Genomic DNA, 21,545 nt, shown 5'->3' on the forward strand with positions numbered 1-21,545 from the left:
ATGATTTCTAAGTCCCAGTAGTTGGGTATAAATGGAGGGAACTGGGGGTTTAGAAAACAAAAAAGTTAAAAGTAGTGACAGAGAAAGGCTACAGGTTTGACACGTATACAGCTTTGTCAAAGGTAAAAGGAGATGAAGGATGTGAATCTGATTCACTTTCTCATGGCACAGCATCTGTGAGTAAGCCAGGAATGACGTCAAGTGCTTTGGCATATTAACTGCATAACCTTAAGTGTAGTGGAGGGGCTTACCCTGATCTTTTTTCCTAAAGCACAATAGGATATGTGACTTTTCTGACATCCATCATGGCAAGACTCAAGGAGGCAGGATCTAGTAGAGACTGTAATCACTGAGCATTTGGGTGGAGTAATAGACAGTTCTTAGTATCCATATACATGCAGATACCTCTTAATATACATATTTTCTGTAGCAAAGCAAAACTGTAGGAAAAGGAAAATTTCTAGTTAGGAAAAGATTTTAATTAAAATTAGTTGTATGGTATCCATTGTTATTCATGTCCTTTAAATATATAGCTGATGTTATCTTTATATGAGGAGATATCTTTATTTTATTTTATTGACTGTAAATGCACTTATATGGTCTTTCCCAAGTTCATTCCTGAACCACAGATTCTGCCATTGGTGTTTTATGGAATATTTTTTAAAAGTTTTTTTTTAATTGAGGAATAGTTGATTTACAATGTTGTGTTAGTTTCTGATGTGTACAGCAAAGTGAATCAGCCATACATATACATATATCCACTCTCTTCTAGACTCCATTCCTGTATAGGTCATTACAGAGCACCGAATAGAGTTCCCTGGGCTATACAGTAGGTTCTTATTAGTTATCTTTTATATATAGTAGTGTGTATGCATCATCAATCGCAATCTACCAGTTTATCCCTTCCCCCTGTCCCCCTTGGTAACCATAAATTTGTTTTCTGCATCTGTGACTCAGTTTCTGTTTTGTAAATAGGTTCATTTATACAAATTTTTTAGATTCCACATATAAGTGATATCGTATGATATTTGTCTTTCTCTCTCTGACTTACTTCACTCAGTATGACAATATCTAGGTCTATACATGTTGCTGCAATTGGCATTATTTTGTTCTTTTTTATGGTTGAGTAATATTCCGTGGTATATATGTACCACATCGTCTTTATCCATTCCTCCGTTGATGGACATTTAGGTTGCTTCTGTGTCCTGGCTATTGTATATAGTGCTGCAGTGAACATAGGGGTGCATGTATCCTTTCGAATTATGGTTTTCTCTGGATATATGCCCAGGAGTGGGATTGCTGGGTCATATGGTAGCTCTATTTTTAGACCAATTTACATTTCCACCAACAGTGTAGGAGGGTTCCCTTTTCCTCATACACTCTCCAGCATTTATTGTTTGCAGATTTAAAAAAAATAAATCTATTTATTTATTTATTTGGCTGCTTTGGGTCTTTCTTGCTGTGCACGGGCTTTCTCTAGTTGCGGCAAGCGTGGGCTACTCTTCATCGTCGGGGGCGGGCTTCTCATTGCAGTGGCTTCTCTTGTTGCGGAGCATGGGCTCTAGACACGTGGACTTCAGTAGTTGTGGCGCGTGGACTTCAGTAGTTGTGGCACGCGGACTCAGTAGTTGTGGCTCACGGGCGTAGTTGCTCTGCAGCATGTGGGATTTTCCTGGGCTAGGGCTCAAACCCGTGTCCCCTGCTTTGGCAGGCGGATTCTTAACCACTGTGCCACCAGGGAAGTCCCTATTGTTTGTAGATTTTTTGATGATGGCCATTCTCACCGGTTTGAGGTGATAACCTCATTGTAGTTTTGATTTGCATTTCTCTCATAACTGGTGATGTTGAACATTTTTTCATGTGCCTCTTGGCCATCCGTATGTCTTCTTTGGAGAAATGTCTAGATCTTCGGCTCATTTTTTGATTGGGTTGTTTGTTTTTTTGATATTGAGCTGCATGAGTTGTTTGTTTATTTTGGAGATTAATCCCTGTCAGCTGCTTTGTTTGCAAATATTTTCTCCCATTCTGTGGGTTTCCTTTTCATTTTGTTGATGGTTTCCTTTGTTGTGCGAAAGCTTTTACCTTTAGAACATTCTCTAACACCATACACAAAAATAAACTCAAATGGATTAAAGACCTAAATGTAAAACTCTTGGAGGAAAACATAGGCAGAACACTCTCTGACATAAATCATAGCAGGACCATTTTTGATCCACCTCTGAGAGTAATGAAAATAAAAACAAAAGTAAACAAATGGGACTTAGTTTTATGGAATCTTAACCATCCATGTTGGAGAGTATCCATGCTTCTTTAGTCAGGTTTTAAAAAAAAATGTTTTGTTTTATCTTTCATCAGTTTTAATGTGATAAACCATTTCATGTTTAGCATTTTTGATTTATAGTATAGTCTACTTGGCTTCTAACTACAGATTCATTAACTAAATTTGTATTCTTTTGTTAAATTTGAAAAGTAGGTGAAAGTTGGAGGGGAGACAAAGAAACATTGTAATAAAACCAAGAAAGACTATTGTCAGGGCATGTGGCACTACCACTTCTTTTGAGACCAAGGCAAGGCTTGAGAGCAGGTCTATCAACCTCAATAAGAAAACGACATGAAAAAAATTTTTTTCATGTGAAAAATGTACTAGTCCTCAGGATATGGATCCTTCTTGGAGTTGCAGTTGCGAATTCAGTTGTACTGCTTCTTTTCAGTGAACCTGACTTTTAGTAATGTGATAGTTTTTTTTATCCAAAACAACAACAACAAAGAAAACCCCTTAGACTCAGTTTTTAGAAATTAGTTTTGAGCAATAGAGGCGTGGCAGGCAGGCCTACAAGTACCCAGTGTTTATTATTTCTCATTTTGGGGAGCCCTAAGTTATCCGAACTTTTTCTCTCTCTTAGCCTAAACTTGACTCTTTAACTATATTCATTAGCATATGCCCCATCATAATTCAGTATTTTAGAAAAATAAAAGGAGGAATGGGTTCAAAATGACAAGATTTAGGATAAATTGCTTCAGGGAAAGCCCTCTTTGGAAGTGAGTATCAGTTGCCTTCTCCCACTGTAAACGGAGAGGAGCCAAGAAACCAAGCACACTGACCAGGAGGTAGAGCTTAGTTTAGTAGGTGATTAGTTTTCCTGAGTGCTGAGTGCTTTTCATACATGATGCTATGGTCATAAGTTAATGCCAGAAAACAAAGCCCAAAACTAGGAGAAAACATTGACCTAGGAGAAAGCCTGTATTTGGTATTCTTTACTTTTAGAAGTAAATGGGACTTTGGTGTGGCTAAGATATAAATTGGCATCGTCTGTTCTTAGGTTTGGAAACCGTGTTTGATTTTGAACCTTAGCAGAAGGGTAAAAAATGAATTATTTACTCCAATATAAATTTGTTTGCAGGAATATGTAATTGACTTATTTAGAAGCAATAAGGTAATTCAGATAATTTCAGAAAATTTGTTTTTGAAAAGGAATTCTAATAAAGGATAATTTGGACAATTATATTATGTGTGAGAAAAGACTGTTTACTAAAAAAGGAGTAATGTTATTATAGTTAGAGTTTAAAATGAGAGATTCTTTCTGAAAATAGTCTCTTCTCGGAGATTTCAGGGTGAAATTACATGGATGAAGTATGACCCAGAAACAGCCCTGTCAATGATTGCCACTGGGAATATAGTAATTGAAGATTTGCCTGTGTTGATTGACTTTCAGTATCTGATTACAGAAGCTCTAAGCAGTGTATCTTATTCTTTGATCTCCTTTGTTACCTCTTTTCAGAAATGCTTGTAAGATGTGTCTGGTTTATCTATAGATTTTTGGACTCCTAGAAGGTCACTTAACCATTTCTGTTTAGTGTTTATCAGTAGACTATTTCAATTGATAGCAATATTAACATTGTATAAAACCTGAGCTAAATATTACTAGAATTCTGAGACTCATGTTTTTGGCAGATAATATACTTATTTTTTCTTTGTAGAACCTCCTATATATGAATGTTTGTGTTGAAATACTTCTTGATCCTGAGGGCTAGAATGAGGGCCTATGCCAGGGCATTGTAGCTTGTGAATGCCAACCCTTTTAGAATGTCTCATTGGTGCAGGTTATGTTTTGAGTAAATCTGTCTTTAGGAATTAAATTCAGTGCTGTCAACATGAGAATCTGGTTACTCTATTTAGAATTTTACAGTGGCAGAATGTATTAATGGACTTTTACTTTAAAAAAAAAAAAAAGACATCTGTATCCTATTCTACTCTAGCTCTGGGGGTAGCCTGTACAGAGTGGATTACTTATGGTCAACTTCTTGCCATAAAAAGCTGTAGTAGTGCCACAGCTGACTCTCCATCTCTGTGTAGATCTGGTTTAGTTTTGCTTTTTTTGAAGCTATACTGTGCTGCTAGAAATATTGGTGGATGGATTAAGAAGACTGTTAGAAAATAGACATACCTTACTAGTTCCTTCAGTTTTGCCAGGAGTACATTTTGACTCTTAAAAATCCAGTTCAGTTTTCCCATATATACTGATTTGGCCTAGTGGTAGGGGAGTATATGGTGAGAAAAGGGAAGGTAAGGAAGGTGAGGTCATTGTCCTGAAGGCTGTGGATGAGATACCTAACTCCAGGCGTTTGAGAATGATAAGTGCGTGAAGTCCACATTGCATTTGAGAATGCTTTTCCCAAATTAGCATCGATCAGAGAATTTTATTTCAGCTCCAGTAAGCACTTGGTTTGTGTTTCTGGTATGCCCTGTATTTTCATAATCAAACCATACCCTCTACCTTTTGACATTTTTGTTTTGCTCAGCACTTTTGTTCTGTATATTCATGTTTTTTTTTGTCATTTTTGATTTAGTGTAGGACTTGAATAGCGACTGCCTACATGTTAAATGATGTCACGTTGCAGGGTTTATTTGCTCAAATTTATGTGTAATCAGTAAGCATATGTTTTTGGTGTTTCCTTTCTGTTTCAGAGATGCACATTTGTGCAGTTGTTTCCAAAGCCCCTTCATTTTGTCCTGGGTCGAAGAGCCTTAGCTAATTTTAATCATCCCTGAGCTGTCATTTCTGTTCATCACTGTCACATTAGCATCATTCCTGTTCATCAGTGTCACATTAACAGCAGATCTGAACTTGCTGATTAGTAAAGTGGATGGAAATCACAGCTCTGTGTGTGTCCAAATAGCTACTCATCAGCAAGGCTTGTGACGGGGTCTGATGGTTTAATGCAGGCCTTAATCAAGGGCTGAGAAATGTTTTCTCTGCAGTTTAACCTTGTAGTATTGAATTACTTTAACATGTGTATACACTAGCACACACACACACACACACAGAAGTAGTGTTACATTAGCATTCAAAGTCAATCAGACTGAATCAAACAAAGGAAGGAAATAAACAGACCTTGAGGATGGCTTCCCTTGCAATTTCAAGTCAGCCAACAGAAACAGCATATTTACCTTTGGTCTCATTGAGTCATTCATATCCAGCTGAAGAACTGCTTGACTGAAAATATACTATCCTTGGGGATGGAAACTGGAAAACTATGAGGTAGTTGGGATAGCTTTTCATGTTTATCCCAAATAGTGTTCTAAGGATTGCATTTAAGAAAAATTCATCCTACCTTGATGCTTACAGACCTATCTGAGTAACCACAGCCATTGTGAATCCTAACTTCACTTAGGATGAGCACTAACATTGGAAACATGGTAGAAAGCAAGGATGACACCAGCGTTTACACCAGCATTCTCTCAGAGGATTGTAGGATTTGCATTCAAACTAAGGACAGCATGGGGATCAGGACTCTGGTACTATTTTATGGAAGCCAGTGTAATGCATATTTGTAACGTAATATCAGTTCTTCATCTGATTAAAAAATTAGTTTTACTTTTTAGTAGATTTTTATTTTCTTTTATAGACTCTAGCCCTGGAATCGTATATATCTATCTTCTAAACATGCTGTTATCTTTTTCTAAGATTAGTGACTGCATGTTTCAGTATTTCCAGCATATATTTTGTTGCTGTTATAAACCGAACATACTCAGTTTTTTCCAAATTTTCTGTTACTATCACACTGTCTCTTTCTTTCCCAATGCCTCAGATTAATAGAGTGCTATCGCATTTATTTCTCTTGTCTGTTATGCCCAGTTGGGTGTTTTACTTCTATTTTGAGTCCAGTTAGTTTTGTTCAGAAATAGAACGTTGAAGCAGCAGCATCATGGAATGGAAACTTGTGGGCTTTTGAGACAAAGGCCTCTGAGTTAGGACTCTTGCTTCTCCACTTACTAGCGTTTTGAGTTACTCACTTTTTCCAGCCACACTCTCCTGATCTATAATAATAGGGGTTAGTTGGCTTGTTGTGAGGATTATATAGGGCAACTGAAGAGAAATGGCTACCGGTCCCTTACTCAGAGTGAGTGTTCAATAAGTTATAATTGTCTTTTATATGCAGTACTGTTTCCCATACTTTTTACTAGATATTTCCCTCCCTTCCTCCCCCCCTCCCTCTGTTACCTTCTCTCTTCCACCCCCTCTCTTTGTCTTTCTCTCTCTGTTTACAACCCCAAAGTGTTAGTGATTCTTAGGAGATCACACTTCTCGACTTGGGAGATTGCTTTGACTATGCTGTCTGGTCGTTAGCGTAGACAAGTAGGGTCGTCAGTATTGCTTCTAACCAGCTTTTTTATTTCAGCGAAGTATTACTTCGTCATACTACTTTTCCAGTCACCTGTTGTCTCCCATGTTACTTAACTATTTTATCTGAGCTTACTTCTTTTTTTTTTTTTTTTTTTTGCGGTACGCGGGCCTCTCACTGCTGTGGCCTCTCCCGTTGTGGAGCACAGGCTCCGGACGCGCAGTCTCAGCGGCCATGGCTCACAGGCCCAGCCGCTCCGCGGCATATGGGATCCTCCCGGACCGGGGCACGAACCCGCGTCCCCTGCATCGGCAGGCGGACCCTCAACCACTGCACCACCAGGGAAGCCCATGAGCTCACTTCTTTATTTTACTGTCAGTCCATTTTAAAACTCTTCTTATCAAGTTGACAGACTTCCTGCCAAACATCTTTCTCTTGGCTGTAGGAGTAGGTTTGGCTATAGGTAACAGAGACTCAACATAACAGTGGTGTAAACAAGATAGAATTTTATTTCTCTTCCACATAAAAGTCTGGCAGTGACGTCCTGGCGTGGTGGCCTTGATCCGTGATGTCCTCAGGGGCCCAGGCTCTTCATCACGTGTGCTCCATCCCTAATATCTCCTCTCTGTCCAAGATGAGCACTTGAACTCTTGCCCTCACATCTACGTATTAGTAGTCAGGAATTAGGCAGGGGCAAACTAGGACATGTCCCTCTTCGTGTACTGTACTTTATCTTTTTAAGTCTACATTATCTGTGGAAATAGAATACCACCTGTGCTCTATTTTGTTCATTTTCTTACCAAGAGAAAAGTATCTCTACTAGTCAGGTTCTTTGTTCCCTAATGAATCAGCTACCATGATCTTTGCACGCTTAGCCAGGCAGATCTAGTAGAATGTCATGTTGGATTTTTTCCTCCATGTTCCTCTGAAAGTAATTCAACATGTGGATTTTAATACTGTCTTCAAGCAGAATAATGGTGCTGTACAACTCTTCATTTTACTTTTCTCAAAACATCTGTGGAGACTTAGAGGACAAACTTATGGTTACCAGTGGGGAAGGATAGGGAGAAGGGATAGTTTGGGAGTTTGGGATGGACATGTACACACTGCTATATTTAAAATGAATAACCAACAAGGACCTACTGTATAGCACAGGGAACTCTGCTCTATGTTTTGTGGCAGCCTGGATGGGAGGGAAGTTTGGGGGAGAACGGTTACATGTATGTGTATGGCTGAGTCGCTTTGCTGTGCACCTGAAACTATCACAACATTGTTAATCAGCTATAGTCCAGTATAGAATTAAAAATTTAAAAAAATCTGTGGAAATAGAGCCCATACTTAAGATATATCAGTACTCAAGTATAATTGTGAACTGTTTTGAAGGTGTGATTATAAAAAGTTTTACATATTGATCACAGTAGGCCATTCTTTTGGTTCATTTTGTTTTCTTTTATAAATAAATGTTCCCTTTCTTTAGTACCAACACCTACAAGAACTTTCCCTGCTTTTTTCACATAATTTGTTGTGACGGACAGGACATAAGAGTACTTTTAATAGATGAGGCTACTGGGTTCAGAGGTTGGGTAACTTGTCCAAGGTCATATAACTAGTAAGCAGCAGACCTAAAATTCAGACCTAGATCTTCTGAGTCCGAATCCAAATCCTTTTGCACTGTGGTACAAGAGCTGGAAAATAAGTGCAGTCTTTCACTTAGCACAGATTGTGAATTCTCAGAATTCCCTGTTGCTGGTTTTTTTTTGTTGTTGTTCTTCCATAAAGGATGATAATGGATGGATCATCCTTCATGGAAGAACCCTACCAAAATGTTTAGCTGGAATAGAGTTGTTTTCCCCTATTTCCTGTTAAACGGTTTTCTCCTCATCCATAGCTTAGTAAAGATCTCCTTCCCTCTCCTTAAAATCTTTTACACTTGGTCCTTTTTTCCTTTTTTTTTTTCTATGATCGAATTTATAATATATGTTAAAAAATTGTGTCCATGCTCTCAAGGAACTTAAATTTTCTTTAGGGATATATAATATATGTATCAGGAAAGGGTCACATTGCCACACTTGTCTCAGTGAAATTGCTGCATGTGTATTTTTTTCTCTTCTTTTAGTGTTCTTTATCCAGTGCTTTTTTTTTTTTTTTTTTTCGGTACGCGGGCCTCTCACTGCTGTGGCCTCTCCCGTTGCGGAGCACAGGCTCCAGACGCGCAGGCCCAGCGGCCATGGCTCACAGGCCCAGCTGCTCCGCGGCATGTGGGATCCTTCTGGACTGGGGCACGAACCCGTGTCCCCTGCATCGGCAGGCAGACTCTCAACCACTGCGCCACCAGGGAAGCCCTATTCAGTACATTTTTAATATAAACCGATACTGCTCTGTTATCCTCTATTCCGGAAATGTTTACTTAATTGTCTTTATCTTCTACCCATGTACCTTGTACTCATGGTTTGCTTTACTCCATTACTTCTGGAAAGAACAATCTTATATTTATACACACACGCTCCCTTCATCATCTTATAATTACGAAGAGTGGGAAAGAAGGCAGTGGCAGAGTGTCCTACTCTGCATGGAAATGGGAATCACCCCATTCTTCATTCTGACCTACTTCAAGCAGTTGTGATGCTTTGATTAGGTAAAGAGACTTTTTTCTTCTATTGTTGTCAGCTGGTATCTGATACAAATAGCTATCTCTCCTGTATCTCATTTTGTCCTTAACCTTACCTCCTGGGCTGTGTTTTTTCATTTTGCATAGCTGCCAATGTCTGAACTTTAAAATGAACTTAACTCATTCTTAACAGAGTTCCGGGTCTCAGTTGCATTCTATTCTTTGCTGAGTTAAGGGAAGACAGGCTCTCATAGTACCCGTTAATCAATAATAGAAAAAGCCATTTGTCTCAGACATAGGTTCTCTCTAAAAGCTAACCATAATATCTGTGTAAGTTGTGACAATTTAATAATTGGGAGTTTTTCCTTTTTTGTGTGTGACATAGTTTTCTGTATAGGAAAGGAAATTATAATGTGGTTTCATAAGCAGAAAAACTTTCCCTAGATCCCATCATGGATATGGAAATTTTCAGTTGTCTGTCTGGAAGAAATTCATCACTCAATGAAGTTTATGAATCCCTAGACCTGAGAATTTATAGACTCTTTCCCAGAAAGTTCTAAGGAGGCATGCCGAGGGGCACATCTGCTTTAGAGGCTATGGATTTGCTGTAGATAATCTCTCAGAATCCCTTCTTGCTTTATGATTCTTTGATAAACCTTTCTATAATTCAGGTGTTTAAAAATAATCACTATCAGCAACCTCCAAACCCTGGGAGGAGTGGTTAGCCATTTCCTGTCAGTAGTTTTCAGTATTTTAAAAGGAAAGCATTAGATAAACATAAGGCATTTTTTGTTATTACTATTACCATTACTTGTTATCATTTATGTAGCACCTGCCTCACTGATGCAATTGCTTACAGGAGCTGCAATTTTATCCTGATGCCTACTTTTTGTCATTATGTCATCTGTGGTAAACCACACATCATCTAAATGTTGCCATTGGCTTTCTTTTTTCCTTCATACTCCAGCCTTAGAATACTGTTTCTATCCCATTTGTCAGTGAGCCACTAATGGAAATTTTTTAGGAACATATGGTACTGGGTGCCCAGGAGAAGAAAACATATTAAAAACCAGGGTAACTCCATCTGATTACCCCATCATAGTTCTTGTTACCTCAGAAAACTATTAAAAGAACATTAATAAGTTTTCCATGCCTGGCTTCATTTTTATAACCAATTGCTAAATTGCTAAGTTGCCTTTTTATTTACTTTCAAATTTACAAACATAATTTCCAAACCTGTGCTTTCATTTACTAATGCATAGCTCATTGTATATCTGTATGTGTGTGTTTTTCTGGTAAATTACTGTTTCTTCCTTATTCAGAACCTTTGGGTCTCTTATTCTGCAAGGTTCCTGCCAGCAGTTATCAATTTGCATGTCATGGGACAATATATTGACCTGATGGACTTGGACAGTTTCGCTTGCAAAGCTGATAGCTTCCCGTGATAAAGTAGAGAAAGACTTTGTTGCAGGAATCAGTTTATTTTCCATTTACTTCTCATCAAAAAACTTAAAAAAATATTGTTTTGAAATTTGGAATCCCTTGATGTATGGGCTATTTTTACATAATGAATCAAAGCACTTCTCTCTAGCTATTTCCCTTTCTTTGACATTACTAACATTTATATTTTTAATTCTAGGAACATGAAAGTTTTCACATTAAAATAGGTAACAATAAGGAAAATGATGGCTCTTTTGAATGTTTTGAATGTTTATGTCTACATGAAATAATTTGGCATGATTAAGCTGATGATAGTCTTTATTTGCTTTTTGGGAATGATTCTCCCCACTTTTTCAAACAATGGAGAATTTGTGTACTACACAGGAAGCCTAAGTTAGGTATGCCATCTCTAAGAATCTGTGCCCAAACGACACTTACATTAATTTGCCATGTCCGAATGTCCATCACTGTTATCTACTCCAATTTTTGGCACTACTGGCTAGCATCTCTCTAATAAATTTGAAAGCTATTGGCCATAAACACTTAGGAATAATGAAGCATCATGCCCCATAAATAGGTTTTTTTAGGTATGAATCATCCACCCAGGTATATTTGTATTTGAAAGAATAATTATCTTTGTTCTTGGGCCTTTACTTGGTGGGTGTTTCAGCAGTATGATAGAGTAAAAAATTCTAGGTAGCATTGGGAGTAATTTGGGGGAAAGAAATTTTGTCCAGGCATTATTTTTGCATCATGTGAGTGAAGGGCTACCAGTGAGGAAAGCAGAGGTTCAGGGCTCTCTTGTGGTGCTCATGCACTTCTGATTCCTAGGAGAATCCAAGGTCCTGAACTCTCATGTCAGTTTGTCTCTTAATAGACAGTGTAAGTGCATTTTATAATTTTTTTTGAGGGGGGGAGCTTAAAACAACAAACATTTATTACCTCGCTATGAGTCAGGACTTCAGGAGTGGCTTAGCTAGATGGTTCTGGCTCCTGCTTCATGACATTATAATTAAGATGCTGGTCAGGACTGTTGTCATCTAAGACTTGACTGGGGCTGGAGAGTATGGCTGCTAGCTGGAGGCCTCAGTTATAAACTTATTTTTAAAATTACTTTGAGATAATATGTTGCTTAGAGAATACCCATTTATTTATTTTTTCCTTTTTATTATTGAGATATAATTGGCATACAACATTCTATAAGTTTAAGGTGTACAACCTGTTGGTTTGATGTGTTAATGTATTGCAGTATGATTACCACCACAGTTTTGTTGACTAAATCACTACGGTGTGCATTAGATCTAGGACTTCACTTATCTACTAGATCCTTACACAGCATCTCCCCAAATTCTCCACTCCCAGCCTCTGGTAATCACCATTCTACTCAAGGTTTTTACAAGTTTGGCCTTGTTAGATTCCACATTCTGTTTGACTCATCTCACTTAGCATAGGTCTATTCATGTTATTGCAAATGGCAGGATTTCCTTCTTTCTCATGACTGAATTATATTCCATTGTGTATGTGTGTGTTTATGTATATACATATACACACACATGTATATACATACACACCCCTCACATCTTCTTTATCCATTCATCTTTTCTTATCCATTAATCTGTTGAGGGATACTTAGGTTGTTTCCCTGTCTTGGACATTGTGAATAATGCTGCAGTGAACTTGGGAGTACATTTATCTCTTTGCTCTCCTGTTTTTATTTTCTTTTTATATATACCCAGAAGAGGAATTGCTGGATCATATAGTATTTCTATTTTTAATTTTTTGAGGAGTCTCCATATGGTTTTCTATACAGTGGCTGCAGCAATTGACATTCCTACCAACAGTGCGCAAGTATTTGCATTTCTTCATATCCTCAACAACACTTGTTATCTCTTGTTTTTTTTGAGGATAGCCAGAGAACGCCTATTTAAAATTGTCCACAAAATGTTTTGAAATGGTTTGAAACTGATTTAATGAATGACGTTAAATTCTGTCTGATTATCAGTACCAGTTTTTTTTTTTTTTATCAGTACCAGTTTTATTTTTCTTGTATGTATTCAGAAAAATTTGAATTGTTTTTCTCAAATTTGTTGATGGATTCAGAAATAAAATTTAGAGATTAAACATATTAATAATATTATGTGTGTTTAAAATAGAAATATGCCAGTTGAGAGCCATAAAATGACCAAAGTTATAGAAATAAATTTTCCCTTCTTTTTAGTTAGACAACAGACATAACAGCTTGAGTGTTTTGGGAAACTTGAGCTTTTTAGATTTGTCCTTGAACTCTTGGTTGGCTTTGCAGTCTGTTTTTTCATATTTAGTCCTCTTTGGTAATGACTTAAGCAGGCAATCAGATTTTTTTGTAACTCTTCCAAAATTCACTTTGTATGTAAATTGCATATCCTGAATGGTTTAAGATTTTTCCCTAAAGCAGCTTTTTATGTTTCTATTTAATTTATTGTTTCTATTTAATTCAGTATTTTTTTTTTGGAAGCTCAGTAGATTATCTTGACTATCCAGATATAATTTAATTAATTCTGTTGATTCCACCCAAGGTGTTATATACTTGCTGTTCCCTAGTGTTAATTTTCAGAGGATTAGTTTTATAACTTTCAGTAGCTAATGATTATACTGTGGGCGAGCTCCTTTCTTTAGGTGATTCCTTCATTACCATTTTTGCTTGAGTTGCTCGCCTGAGCAGCTTCACCTATCCTTTATACAATAAGCTTTCCTATATTTAATAACTATTATTAGATTATCCTTATGCTGTCTTTTCTTCAGCTACAATAATCTCACTTCCTTTAAGCTTTATTTCTATACTGCTTTTATCCAGGCTTTAATAATTTTAGTGGCTTCTAGATCTTCTTTAGAAAAGAGTAGGATGAGATTATAAAATGAACCTCCTGCTAGAAGTGTGCTTGTCGTTTATCCTCTGTATCAGTCAAATTCTTTGAGATCCTCAGACTGAAGCCTCTATGGGAACATTTATTATTTGTTCAAATATGGCCATAAAAATTGACTTTGCAATCATATTGAGTCATCTTGACAGTGCTGTGAGTGACAGAAACTAATCTTACCTGCTAGCCAGCAACATTTTAAAAATGATAAATGGACCCTCAGTCTTTAGTTAGCCTGTAAATGAAATTAGGTTTATCTTATTTCTCCAAGAAATAGCATTACTTAGAAAATTTTGAATTATACCTTTCTGAACAAAGTTAAGTAGTAAAGGCTAGGGGCTACATTTTTATTATTATTATATACATATATTTTTTGCCTGGCTTTTAGCATCCAAATAATTGTGCTCTGGGAAAATGAAAGTGTTCAGAACTCAGTACATACTTCCTGAAGAGAACAAAGGAGTCTTCATCATCTATCCCTGCAACCAAACTTGAAAATTATACCCACATAGACTGAAAAATACATGCTTAAGGTTCATATTCACAGCCTGTCTAGGACTAATGTTTTCATTGTTTTATCTGTCTTCCTTCTGGACCCCTAATCATTTAAAGATCAAGTTAAATTGAAATCTAGTACAATTCCTTTTGGAAAAGTGACTTTTACAGTAACTTCCGCCATTCATTTGTTTTCCCAGTAGGACACTGATTTACCTTATGTGATTCAGGTATCTTTGTTTTGAAATTGTCTTTGTCAGTCAGGATCAAGGACTTTAGAACCCATTTTTATCAGGTCCTATAACAAATTAAATTAGGTCACCCCACAGTGTCTAAATCCTTTTTCTTCTACATTTTAACTGAAATTTTAGAACCTCTACACTGTCATTTTCCCCCCTTTCCTCTATTCTTGTTCTCCAGGACCATGTCAATAAGTTTGTTAGATGGTATTTTGTCAAATGTGAGGTTTAACCAAATCAAGGGAATTAAAGCAGTGACCTTTTATGTTGTTTCTAAAGCAACAGGATATTGATGTGCTGGGTTGATTGGCTGCCGGAGGTGGGGGGGCACCTTGTTATCTTCCATTTGTAGATTTCCTTCCTTATTTTTCCTGGTCAGCATGCTTCAGAGCTTTGTATCTCATACATCAAATTAAGAGGGAGATAAGGTTTGAATGAGTAGGAGGGTACCTCTTTCCCTTTTGTTCTGATTATTATTATTGTTTTTAATTCTATTTCAGTTTGGACTTTTAAAAGTCAAGGAATCTGTACATATGCTTGATGTTTGAAAAGTTGCTGCAAAAAAGGCTACTTAAACTATTTTTGTGTGTGACAGTTATGTCTCTGCCAGACACACAGAAATGAGAGAGAGATTTCCCCTCTTCTACACTTTAGGTCAGGACTCCTGCTTTATGGAGAAAAAAGTATCATAATGCCTCATTTGTTAGCATCATTAGGAAACAAAGTATTTCTCAAAAGTTAATTTTCCAGGTAACTAAGTTCTACCTCTGGGACTTACATTGGTGTTCAGTGGACATGGTGTAGGCATTTGAGTCAAAGGCAAGTAAGAATCCTAGCTCGTCCAGTTTCTAGACATCGAGCAAGTTGTTGAACTTCTCTGAGCCTCAATTCCTCTTTTCTAAAGATGGACTTGTAATAATACCTACTTCGGTGGGTTATCCTGAGGATTAAATGTGTGTAAAATACCTAGGACAGCACTTGATACCAAATAGCCATTTAATACCTATTAGGTTCTTTCATTTTTCCTATTAAATATCATAACTTGATTTACCTTCCCTTTCTCTTGTTTTTTCACATTCTCATAGTCATAGAATCATTTAGATTTTACATTCAAGCAGTTTTTTTTATCTTCCTTTCCATATTTGCTACAGGTTCCCCAGTTCAGATTTTTTTCATCACTCACTTGAACTATTTTCAATAAATATTGAAGGGTCTTAAAAGGCATCTTGTTTGACCACTCTTCTGATACTTGAATTCTCTCTGCATTACTTCTTCAAGGAGTTTTACAGTCTCTATTGCTTAAATTTACTGGTCCTGCTTTGACCCCCATCTAGCCTCAGACAATGTCTAATCCCAGTCTCTCATGGCAGCCGTTGTGATACACGAGGATTAGCAGCATGGTCCCAATGAGCCTCTTCTTTTTCAGGTGAAAGCCCTCAGCTTCCAGTTTATATTTCTAGGTTTCCAGTGCCCTTGACGTTCTGCTTGACATTCTTGACTATTTCTGTTGGTTCAAGTAGCTCTTTAAAAAAAAAAAAAACAACAACTCTTTGCCAGGTAAGATTTGCCCCTGTCCAGAGGAGAGATGGACAATTTACTTTTCTTGTTCTTGATACTGTATATCTGCTAATGTAATCTAATATTACTCTAGATATATTTTAGAGCTAGGCACTTTGTTGATTCATATTGACTGTTAGGGTTTGTTGCCAAATCTGGCTCCCTGTGCACCGATGCTGAATAAAAATATGGAGACAGAGAATTGGAAGATAAGAAATAGAGAGAGGCTTTTAATTTTCTTTGCCAGGCAAAGGGAAGGCACAGTAGTCTAATGCCTCAAGAACCATTCCTCTCTCTTTGGGGAATCGGAGAAGATTTTATATGTGGGGCTCGCAGTCTGGGGTATATGATAAGGATCAAAAGTGATGAAGGTCTTGCATTTCTTTTCTTCTGCAAATTCTTGGCCAAAGCTGGCATCGGGTGGCTCAGCAACTGGGTCTGGTATCCCTGAAGTTATCAGCTGTGACCTTCTTTCTGAAATGAAGAGTGCTACAAGGGAGTGTAGGGGGAGAAGAAATGCCGGGTTCAGAGGGTAATTCATATGGAGTCAGAGTAGTCAGCTTTGTGAAGGACAAGTCTAGCTACAAGTGTTTGTTAGTAGTAACAGCTAAAGAATAACCAAGATTGCTTAACTCTTTCAGGCCTGTTTGTGTTGTTTCCCCAGCCTGTTCATTGTTTCCTTATTTTCCTTTTTTATCAGAAAAGTCTCATTTCTATTTTTGCTGTAACAGGTTCTTCACTGGTGCTATTTTACAGCTATATCTGTCTGCTTTATTATTTTTAAAATCAAGTTTATTGAGATATATACAGTAAAATTCACTCTTTTTAGGTGGACAATTTGATGAGTTTTGGCAAATGCATACAATCATGTAATCATCACCACCATCCATATGTAGAACATTTCCGTCATTCCCAGAAGTTCCCCAGTGCCCCTTAATAGTCAGTCTCCTTCCTTACTCTCAGCTTCTGGCAGCCTTTCTGTCCTTATAAGTTTGCCTTTTCTCAATACCACTCGATATTCACATGGCTGATTTTTCTGCTCTCTTTTAGAACTTGGTCTTTATTCTTTAAATTTTCTCCATCTTAGCTTGGGTGCATAGCTCTAGACTGTGATGATCTTTGGGAATCCTAATTCTGTCCTCCCAAGCTCATGACCTGCATGAATAGGATATGCATTTTGGCTGTATTTTTCTTGCGTATTACTGGGGAAAGAAAAAAGTTGACCAAAATCAAGAGCAAAGGCAGAACGCTTGTTTGACACTGAAGAACCTTAGGTTAACATTTATTCACTTATGTCTCTTTTGGTGTTGTACTTTAATTAAACTACCTAAGTACATTACTGTTCTGCTTATATTTATATGTATATTTTAACCAAGGCCAGAACAGGAAATCTTGGCAGATGTTTTGCTGAAGTCTAGAACACAGTTTTCATCCTGGATTTCCATTACATAATAGCCTAGTAACCTTTTCTGCCCGCTAACATGACTTTGTCATCTGGTGTACTGTTTGTTAGAATTCATGTTTCTTCGGTCATATCTGTTCCTTGATGGTTTTAATTTTGAAATATTTGTGTATTGTTATTGTGTATTAGCCATACGTGGTAAGAAACCAATGAATTTTGTATCTCAACTGACTTTTTCTTGTGAATCAAAGCTTTTATGAAGTATGTTGTACGACATTTTCATATTTGAATTGAAACCATGTGTTCTTTTTAGGAAATTCTTGTCACTTTTGTTAGGTATTAAACAGCCCTACCCTGGTAAGGAAGAGAGGTTAAGTAGTAAACTATTCATATTTACCAAATAAGCTTTCTGAGGGCAGGCACCGTGTCCCCCTGGTGTACCACTGTGACCCCAGCATCATGCAGAATGCCAGACCCATAGTAGGTGCTCCCTAAACAAGAATCTTTAACTCTAGACCCAACCCCGTTCATAGCAGAATGTACGGTGTTCAGTCGGATTAAATACCAGTCCCTTTTTAGGCTTGTTTTATTATATATTTATGGGCATCATTTATAATAATAGTAATTTTTCCTGCATGAATTTAAATGATAAAGGTTTTTTTAAAAATAGAGTTCTAGGACTTACCTGGTGGGACAATGGTTAAGAATCCGCCTGCCAGTGCAGGGGACATGGGTTCAATCCCTGGTCCGAGAAGATTCCATGTGCCACGGAGCAACTAAGCCCGTACGCCACAGCTACTGAAGCCCACGTACCTAGAGCCCATGCTCTGCAACAAAGAGAAGCCACCGCAGTGAGAAGCCCGCACACCACAATGAAGAGTAGCCCCTGCTCGCTGCAACTAGGGAAAGCCCGCGTGCAGCAACAAAGATCCAATGCAGCCAAGAAATCAGTTAATTAATTAATTAATTAATTTAAAAAATAGAGTTCTAAGTTTGAGATTATTAAACTTATATCACTTGGCAAATCTTGTGTTTGATGACATCTAGTGTTTGGGCAAGAGTAATGACCTTCCTATTTTTTTTTTTATTAGTCATCAATTTTATACACATCAGTGTATTCATGTCAATCCCAATCGCCCAGTTTATCACACCACCACCCCCACCCACTAGTGGCTTTCCCCACTTGGTGTCCACATGTTTGTTCTCTACATCTGTGTCTCAATTTCTGCCTTGAAAAACTGTTCATCTGTACAATTTTTCTAGGTTCCACATATATGCGTTAATATATGATATTTGTTTTTCTCTTTCTGACTTACTTCACTCTGTATGACAGTCTCTAGATCCATCCACGTCTCAACAAATGACCTAATTTCGTTCGTTTTTATGGCGGAGTTATTCCATTGTATATATGTACCACATCTTCTTTATCCATTCATCATGTCGGTGGGCATTTAGGTTGCTTCCATGACCTGGCTATTGTAAATAGTGCTGCAATGAACATTGGGGTGCATGTGTCTTTTTGAATTGTGGTTTTCTCTGGGTATATGCCCATTAGTGGGATTGCTGGATCATATGGTAATTCTATTTTTAGTTTTTTAAGGAACCTCCATACTGATCTCCATAATGGCTGTATCAGTTTACATTCCCACCAACAGTGCAAGAGGGTTCTCTTTTCTCCACACCCTCTCCAGCATTTGTTGTTTGTAGATTTTCTGATGAAGCCCATTCTGACCAGTGTGAGGTGATACCTCATTGTAGTTTTGATTTGCATTTCTCTAAAAATTAGTGAGTTGAGCAGCTTTTCATGTGCTTCTTGGTCATCTGTATGTCTTCTCTGGAGAAACGTCTATTTAGGTCTTCTGCGCATTTTTGGATTGGGTTCTTTGTTTCTTTAATACTGAGCTGCATGAGATGTTTATATATTTTGGAGATTAATCCTTTGTCCGTTGATTCATTTGCAGGTATTTTCTCCCATTCTGAGGGTTTTCTTTTCGTCTTGTTTATGGTTTCCTTTGCTGTGCAAAAGCTTTGAAGTTTCATTAGGTCCCATTTGTTTATTTTTGTTTTTATTTCCATTACTCTAGGAGGTGGATCAAAAAAGATCTTGCTGTGATTTATGTCAAAGAGTGTTCTTCCTATGTTTTCCTCTAAGAGTTTTATAGTGTCTGGTCTTACATTTAGGTCTCTAATCCATTTTGAGTTTATTTTTGTATATAGTGTTAGCGAGTGTTCTAAGTTCATTCTTTTACATGTAGCTGTCCAGTTTTCCCAGCACCACTTATTGAAGAGACTGTCTTTTCTCCATTGTATATCCTTGGCTCCTTTGTCATAGATTAGTTGACCATAGGTGCGTGGGTTTACCTCTGGGCTTTCTATCTTGTTCCATTGATCTATGTTTCTGTTTTTGTGCCTGTACCATATTGTCTTGATTAATGTAGCTTTGTAGTATAGTCTGAAGTCAGGGAGTCTGATTCCTCCAGCTCCGTTTTATTTCCCTCAAGACTGCTTTGACTATTCGGGGTCTTTTGTGTCTCCATACAAATTTTAAGATTTTTTTGTTCTGGTTCTGTAAAAAATGCCGTTGGTAATTTGATAGGGATTGCATTGATCTGTAGACTGCTTTGGGTAGTATAGTCATTTTCACAATAGTGATTCTTCCAATCCAAGAACATGGTATATCTCTCCATCTGTTGGTATCATCTTTAATTTCTTTCATCAGTGTCTTATAATTTTCTTCATACAGGTCTTTTGTCTCCCTAGGTAGGTTTATTCCTAGGTATTTTATTCTTTTTGTTGCAATGGTAAATGGGAGTGTTTCCTTAATTTCTCCTTCAGATATTTCATCATTAGTGTATAGGAATGCAAGAGATTTCTGTGCATTAATTTTGTATCCTGAAAGTTTACCAAATTCATTGATTAGCTGTAGTAGTTTTCTGATGGCATCTTTAGGATTCTCTGTGTATAGTATCATGTCATCTGCAAAGAGTGACAGTTTTACTTTTTCTTTTCCAAGTTGTATTCCTTTTCTTTCATTTTCTTCTCTGATTGCTGAGGCTGGGACTTCCAAAACTATGATGAATAATAGTGTTGAGAATGGACATCCTTGTCTTGTTCCTGATCTTGGAGGAAATGCTTTCAGTTTTTCACCAGTGAGATGATGTTTACTGTGGGTTTGTCATATATAGCCTTTATTTTGTTGAGGTAGGTTCCCTCTGTGCCCACTTTCTGGAGAGTTTTTATCATAAATGAGTGTTGAATTTTGTCGAAAGCTTTTCCTGCATCTATTGAGATGATCATATGGTTTTTCTCCTTCAATTTGTTAATATGGTGTATCACATTGATTTGCATATATTGAAGAATCCTTGCATACCTGGGATAAATCCCACTTGATCATGGTGTATGATCCTTTTAATGTGTTGCTGGATTCTGTTTGGTAGTATTTTGTTGAGGTTTTTGCATCTATATTCATCAGTGTTATTGGTCTGTAATTTTCTTTTTTTGTAGTATCTTTGTCTGGTTTTGGTATCACGGTGATGGTGGCCTCGTAGAATGAGTTTGGGAGTATTCCTTCCTCTGCAGTTTTTTGCAAGAGTTTGAGAAGGATTGGTCTTAGATCTTCTCTAAATGTTTGATAGAATTCACCTGTGAAGCCATCTGGTCCTGGACTTTTGTGTGTTAGAAGATTTTTAATCACAGTTTGAATTTCATTACTTGTGATTGGTCTATTCATATTTTCTATTTCTTCCTGGTTCAGTCTTGGAAGATTATACCTTTCTAAGAATTTGTCCATTTCTTCCAAGTTGTCCATTTTATTGGCATAGAGTTGCTTGTAGTAGTCTCTTAGGATGCTTTGTATTTCTTTGGTGTCTGTTGTAACTTCTCCTTTTTCATTTCTAATTTTATTGATTTGAGTCCTCTCCCTCTTTTTCTTGATGAGTCTGGCTAATAGCTTACCAATTTTGTTTATCTTCTCAAAGAACCAGCTTTTAGTATTATTGATCTTTGCTATTGTTTTCTTTGTTCCTTTTTCATTTACTTCTGCTCTGATCTTTATGATTTCTTTCCTTCTGCTAACTTTGGGTTTTGTTTGTTCTTCTTTCTCTAGTTCCTTTAGGTGTATGGTTAGCTTATTTATTTGAGATTTTTCTTGTTTCTTGAGGTAGGCTTGTATAGCTATAAATTTCCCTCTTAGAACTCCTTTTGCTGCATCCCATAGGTGTTAGATTGTCGTGTTTTCATTGTCATTTGTCTCTAGGTATTTTTTGATTTCCTCTTTGATTTCT

General features: G+C 37.2%; 1 protein-coding gene across 1 annotated transcript in view; it reads left to right on the forward strand.

Moving 5' to 3' along the window:
* Window positions 1-21,545, forward strand: part of EXOC4 (exocyst complex component 4) — an 813,795-nt gene that overhangs the window by 279,836 nt on the left and 512,414 nt on the right. The gene's annotated exons all lie outside the window — the stretch shown is intronic.

This window comes from Mesoplodon bidens, assembly GCF_964165515.1.
Source record: "Mesoplodon bidens genome assembly, chromosome: 9".
NCBI lineage: Eukaryota > Metazoa > Chordata > Mammalia > Artiodactyla > Ziphiidae > Mesoplodon > Mesoplodon bidens.